General features: G+C 55.7%; 1 long non-coding RNA gene across 1 annotated transcript; it reads left to right on the top strand.

Annotated features, from left to right (window-relative positions):
- The first annotated feature begins 12 nt into the window (after positions 1–12).
- On the top strand, positions 13–1565 carry LOC142826971 (uncharacterized). The gene is made up of 2 exons (XR_012901280.1): positions 13–223; positions 1248–1565. It is a non-coding gene; the product is annotated as an uncharacterized LOC142826971 (long non-coding RNA).
- Positions 1566–7000: the final 5435 nt, after the last annotated feature.

The raw sequence follows: 7000 nt of genomic DNA, 5'->3' as shown, positions 1-7000 counted from the left end.
CCGACCCGGGCTGCCCGCGGGGGCGGGGCCGCGGCGTGAAGGCGGGAGCTACGGTGGCGGCAAATATCGGGCGCGGGGTTCCGCGCAGCCTCACTGCCCGTGGGCAAGGAGCGGCCAGGGGAGTCCGCGATGTATTTTACACCCGCGCGCTCTCCTGCCTGAGCCGGCTGCGCTGTTGAGCTGGACTTGGCCTAGCGGGGACCCCTGGCTGCAGCGGCGGCAGGTTTGTATCATTTTTGGTGGTGCCCCGTTAGCCACACCCCTCCCCCCCCCCTTAGCCAGGCCTCTGGAGGTAACATGCTCAGGGCAAGATGGACACCGGACCAGAAGTAAAAGGTGTCATGTGACCCCACTCGAAGGGCTTTTCCCACCATCCTCCTACACACAGGGATTAGTTTGCCCCTCCCCCAACCCCTCCCCCCCCCCCCATGCAACTATCCTGCAGTTGCATTAACCCAATGTGTGTGACATTAACTCGGGGGCAGAGCGCTGGGGGACGTGTTCCCTCTAAGGCTGTGTCTACACTCACAGCTTCTTGTGCAAGACCCCACAGAGCAGCCACACTGCCCGCCTGCTCTTGTGCAAGGAAATGTACAGTACGGCGTGGTAAGAGAAGGCGTCTTGCGCAAGAGCTACGCTCTTTCCTAACAGGTGTAAGCTCTCTTGCACAAGAGGGCAGTGTGGATGCTCAGCGGGGATTTCTTGTGCCAGAAAACAGGGTTACTTACCTATAACTGTTGTTCTTCAAGAAGTGTTGCTTATGTCCATTCAAACGAGGTGCATGCGCACCACGTGCACGGTTCCTGGAGCATTTTTTCTCCAGTGGTACCCGTCGGGGCAGCAGGTCGCCCCCTGGAGTGGCGCCACTATAGCAGAGCATAAGGTACCCCTGCTAGCCCTCCCCCTCCTCAGTTCCTTCTTGCCGGAAACTCTGACGCGGGGGCGGGGGGGGGGAATCAAATGGACATGAGCAACACATCTTGAAGAACAACAGTTACAGGTAATTAACCCTGTTTTCTTCTTCGAGTGATTGCTCATGTCCATTCAAACGAGGTGACTACCAAGCTACCCCTTCCTCGGAGGCTGGGTCAGAGTCACCCTGCTGAACACCCACACCGACATTCATTGACAACAAGAACTTTAATGCAGAACTATAACAGAACTCAACACGAAACTCGACAGAGAGATGCAGCAGGTGCATGACACGCTGTGTGCCACTCAACCACCCCCCTTTGCTTTGTTTACAGGAAAGAACCCAACACAGCCGCACCCACGGCAGAGTCCTCCCGCACCTGCTGGGTGAGAGCATAGTGCTCTGTAAACGTATGGGCCAAGGACCACAGAGCTGCCCTACAGATCTCAAGGATTGGAACGTGGGCCCCAAAGGCTACGGATGAGGCGTGTCCCCTGGTGGAATGCGCCGACACACGAGGCGGCTCCCTAGGCGCCAGAGCATAACACTCCCTAATGCAGGATGATATCCACCCCGACAGCCTCTGGGCTGAAACCAGCATCCCTTTCACCCAATCAGCATAGGCAATAAACAACTGAGAAGTCTTGTGAAACGGCTTGGTTCTGTCTATATAAAACGCCAGTGCCCTTTTCACGGCAAGGGAGTGCAAAGCCCGCTCCCTAGGGGAGCTGTGGTGCTTGGGAAAGAAAAACCGGGCGGTATATGTCTTGTGACGTATGAAAGGCCGACGCCACCTTGGGTGGGGATGCAGACGAACTGTGTCTGCGAACACTAAGTATGGGGGCTCCACGTCAGGGCACGCAGTTCAGAAACCCGATGTGCTGACATAATGGCGACTATAAAAGCCACCTTTAGCGACAGAAACCTAAGAGAGCAGGATGCCAGGGGTTCGAAGGGGGGACCCAGAGCTTATTTAGCACCAGGTTGTGGGCCCAGTGCAGCATCAGGGCCCTTACATGGGGAATCAGTTTATCCAAGCCCTTCAGGAACCTCTTCACCAGGGAGTCAGTGAACAGAGACCCGTCCCCTGATCCCTCGTGAAACACCATTAGGGATGCCAAATGCACCCTCACTGACGGAGCGGACAGGCCCGCCTGTTGCAGCCCAAGTAGTTAATCCAAAATCAGGAGGACAGGAGCCAAAATCAGGAGGACAGGAGGGGCAAACACCCTTACCCTGAGCCCAGGCTGAGAAACTTCCATTTGGCGGCATATGATCGCCTGGTGGCCGGCTTCCGACTGCCTAGGAGGATCTCTTGCACCCCCCTAGAACAGACCCTCTCGGGGGACTTCAGCCATGGATAAGCCATGCCGTCAGGTGGAGGGACTGTACATCCGGGTGGTACAGGATGCCCTCTTCCCCCCCGCCCCCACTCCTCCGTCCTGAGTAACTAGGTCCGGAGTCAGCAGCAGACGACAAGGGCGGGCCACCACCATTTCCCACAGGATGGGATACCAAAACTGCCTGGGCCAATCTGGGGCTATCAGGATCACCCGAGACCTTGGTCCTGGTAAGCACCCTGGGAACTAGCGGGAATGGGGGAAACATGTAAAGCAAGCCTAGAGGTCAGGGCGTCCCCTCTCGAGCCCTCTCCCAGGCCCAGAGGGGAAAAGTAATGGGGACATTTCATGTTCCCCTCGGTAGCAAAAAGATCCAGTAGGGGACGACCCCACATCCAGAAGAGGTGCGCCACCACCTCCCACTTCAAGCACCACTCGTGGACTCTGAAGGACCTGCTCAGTGAGTCTGCTAACGTATTCACGCACCCCGGCAAGTATGCCGCCTGTAACTGGATGCGGTGGACTATGCAGGATTCCCACAGGAGAGCCGCCTCCTGACACAGCGGGGATGATCGGACTCCCCCCTGCTTGTTTATGTAGAAAACAGACGCGGTATTGTCCAGCAGCACAGACACCGGTTTCCCCGAGAGCACAGTCAGGAAGACTTTGTGGGCCCTCCTGACTGCCCTCAATTCCCGGACATTTATATGCAACCCCCTCTCCTGGGGGGTCCACAACCCCTGTGTCCTGCGGCACTGCAAGTGTGCCCCCCAACCATTGTCAGAAGCACCCGTGATGAGTTGGGCCGATGGCAGTTCTGCACGGTAGGGGACTCCTGAACACACCTTGCTCTCCAATGTCCGCCAACTGAGCGAGGCGAGGACTCCCTCCGGCACTGTAAGGATCCAGTCTCAACTGTCTCTGGCCTGGTTGAACGACCCCACCAACCACGCCTGCAGCGGCCTGAGCCTCAGTCTGGTGTGCCTGACAACATAGGTGCAGGCTGCCATATGGCCCAGCAGTCTCATGCACGACCGTGCCGTCGTCAGCGGCGACTGCCGCAGGGCAGACACCAGGGTCTTTATGGCCTGGAACCTGGATAGTGGGAGGTAAGTGCACCCTGTCTTGGCAGACAGGGCTGCCCCCATGAACTCTATGTTCTGGGTAGGGGTAAGTTTCGACTTTTCCTCGTTCACTGCAAGACTCAGTCTGTCGAAAAGGGACTGTACCAACCCTATCTGCGAGAGGACCTGTTTTTTTGAGCAGCCTCTGAAAAGCCAGTCGTCCAAATATGGAAAAACCTGGACTACCATCTGCCTGAGATAGGCTGCCACCACCGCCAGACACTTCGTAAACACCCTGGGGGCCGTCGACAGCCCAAAGGGGAGGACTGTAAACTGGAAGTGTTGGTAGGATACCACAAACTGGAGGAACCTCCTGTGGTTCGCCCGAATTGACACATGAAAGTAGGCGTCCTTTAAAATCGAAGGCCGCATTCCAATCACCCTTGTCCAGTACTGGAATAATTGAGGCCAGGGTTACCATCCAGAACTTTTCCCTTTTTATGTGCATGTTGAGGGCCCTGAGGTCTAGGATGGGCCGAAGCCCTGCCTTTGGCTTTGGGATAATAAAATAATGGGAATAGTATCCCCTGCCCTCCTGATGGGGAGGGACCCTTTCCACCGCCCCTTTCTCTAGGAGAGTGAGGACCTCCTGCTCTAGGAGGGCCTCGTGAGATGGGTCCCCAAAGAGGGACGTGGAAGGGAGAAGGGAAGAGTAAGGGCCCAGGAAGGGAATAGAGTAGCCCTGAGACACAATGTCCAGCACCCACTTGTCTGAGGTGACAACCAACCAGGCCTAGGCAAAGTGGGACAGCCTGTCTCCAAAAGGGGGGGAGATAATGGCCATCAGTATGCGGTCCCCTAGCGCACCCTCAAAACTGCTGCTTGGGAAGAGAGGGAGGGGGCTGAGTGGGGCCCCTGCCTGCCTCCTGTCACGGCCGGCGGCGCCTGTGGCGAGCCCCCAGACCCTGCCCCTGGGTAAAACCCCCGGACGGACCACGTGGTCTACTCTGCCAATAGTCAGGCCGTGCGGCTTGTGGAGGGCCCCTATGTGGCTGCTGATACGGTAACAGCCTACGTTGGGGGGCCGGGGTGTGGATACCCAATGACTGAAGAGTCGACCTGGTATCCTTTAGGCTAAGAAGCCTGGAGTCAGTATTCTCTGCCAACAGGGCTTTCCTGTCGAACGGCAGGTCCTGGATTGTGGTCTGTAAGTCTAACGGGATCCCCGAGACCTGCAGGCAGATGCTGCACCTCATTACCATGCCCGACTCCATCGTCCTGGCCGCAGAGTCGACAGCATCCAGAGATGCCTGCAGGGCAGTGCGAGCAATCATTCTGCCCTTTGTGGCCAGGGCGGAGAACTCCTGTCTGTCCTCCGGGGGCAATCTGTCACAGAACCGGTCCATCACTAGCCAGGTGTTCTAGGCGTAGCGACTGAGCATGGCCTGCTGGTTGGCAATACGCAGCTGCACCCCCCCTGTCGCGTAAACCTTGCGCCCCATCAGATCCAAACACGTAGGTTCTTTAGCCTTAGGGGATGGGCCCGGCTGCCCCTGCCCCTCCTGGGCAGCTGCCTGGGCCACCATAGATTCCAGTACGGGATGCGAATAGAGGTGCTCATGCCCCGACTGGGGGACACAGTACCTCCTCTCGAGCCCTTTGAGCATCGGGGAGATAGAGGCCGGCATCTGCCACAGCGTACTGGTGATCTTTGCCACCTTCTTATTGAGTGGCAGTGCTAACTTCGCCGGAGCATCATCTGTCCACCATCGGATCTGACTCCTCGGTCACAGGCTCCACCGTGTTACCAGATTTGCCCAATACCTTGGGGTATGCTCATTTATCAGGGTTACCCTTATGGGACTGGGGGAAGGTTGACAGTTCTATCAGTGTGCTGTTGGTGCTTACTTGGGCTCTCATATGGAGCTGAATTCTCCCTGCTGCCAATTCCCCCTCCCACTGGAGCTCTCCTGCAGGAACTAGGTTCCTCAGGATGGGGTTCTTCCCACCTTAGCAACACACACAGACACTCACACCCACTAATCAAAGCACGTCTGAGAGGACTGGGTACTCAGCACTCACAAGCTGACCCCCTCATATGTCCCTGGACTCAGCTGGCTGGGTTTCACAGCAATGCCACACTGCACCCTCATGTGCCTTTGGACTCCGTGGGCTGGATTAAACAGCACTTTAAGCTGCCATCCTCATAAGCCCCCAGGTTCAGCACCCCTTATCCCCACTTTCACACCACAGTCATTCACAGGTAAACCACACGATGAGCAAACCCCACAGGATTTTGGGCACTCCAGGGATCTTTTGCTTGGGTACAAGAAGCGTTGTTGCAGAGCGAATGGGGAAGCCAAAACAACACCCCTTAAGGAAGAGTGAGCAAAAGAGAAAGAAAGAGAGAGAAGCAACCAGCTTAACAATGAAAGTGATTTATTTCTGAGTAGTGAATAGATATCAAACAGTTACAATATTAAATCTAACAATTACAATATTAAATCTAAATTGAAGCTGCTTACAAATGTTAGGTAACCATATAACAGTTTACACAGGGCAGGGTCAGGAGGCTATGCTTAGAGAGATAGGAGAGAGAGAGAGAGAGAGAGAGAGAGACCTCACCACTCCACGGAGCTTGCACTGATCGGGGTTCCCAGATGATGATGGTAGCCGGGGGTCCAGAGGGCAGGAGAAAAGCAGGACAGAGCCCCCAGCACGATCAGACAGGAGATGAAGAAGTCTCAATGGAACTGATGCAGTTTAAGTCCAGGTATCAGAACAGTTTTCTTGGGGCAAGGATAGGAGTTTTATAGAGATAGTTCAAAGAGAAAGAGGAGAGACAATAGAGACTGATCACCCCTGGTTATGGGTGATGTTCCTTGAACGAGCTCACAATGCAACTTGGCAGTTTCAGTATTTTAGATGTCAATAGGGTCGTTACTAGAATTGGTCTGATAATGACTAATTTGGGTGTGAGCAGGCTTAGGTTCATTAGCATCTGGAGCAGGGATTTCCCATCAGGCAGTGCTTCTCTGCTTTCGGTGTCCCATAGTTCAGTGCGGTTCCTGCCTTGGAAGAGCTGCTCTCCATTCTGTATGCTAATGAGATGTCCCTCTGTTCCATCTTTAATGTAAATGAGGCTGGGGTGTTTCCTTAATTGTATCACCCTTGTCTGAAGCAGTTTAGGTGTGTCTTCCCTGGCCTTTTCTTTGCTTTGTCTTTGATTCTAGCAGAGGCCTGAGGGAGGGGAATGGTTTTCCATGAGTGTCACTCCCTGACTCCCCAAGAGCACAAGGCTGACAGGTGACCATGTTCTGGTTCCCCAATAATCACAGAGCTGGTGGGTAACAAGTGGGACCCCAAGATTTGTGGCCAGCCGGCACAGCAGCTCTTGGTGGGATCTAGCATCCATGGCTGGCATAGCCAGGGCCGGGTCAGCCAGGGCCTCATCAGGGGACAATGAAGATGTCAACTCGTGACTCAGGACCGGCTGCTCCACCACACCCTGGATGGGGGCTGGTTGTTGCGGCCTCCCGGGCTGCTGTTGGGCCCCTGCCCTCGGGTCACCGGGGTCCAGGTGGCCCCTGGGGCTAGCCCCTTTAGGTGAGGGTGGGGCTCTGGAAAGGGAGGCCAAGGGCGCGGACCTCTGCCGCGAGCCACTGACAGACCCCGAAGGGAGG

Source organism: Pelodiscus sinensis, chromosome 2 (assembly GCF_049634645.1).
Source record: "Pelodiscus sinensis isolate JC-2024 chromosome 2, ASM4963464v1, whole genome shotgun sequence".
NCBI lineage: Eukaryota > Metazoa > Chordata > Testudines > Trionychidae > Pelodiscus > Pelodiscus sinensis.
This window is presented reverse-complemented; position numbering and strand designations above follow the sequence as displayed.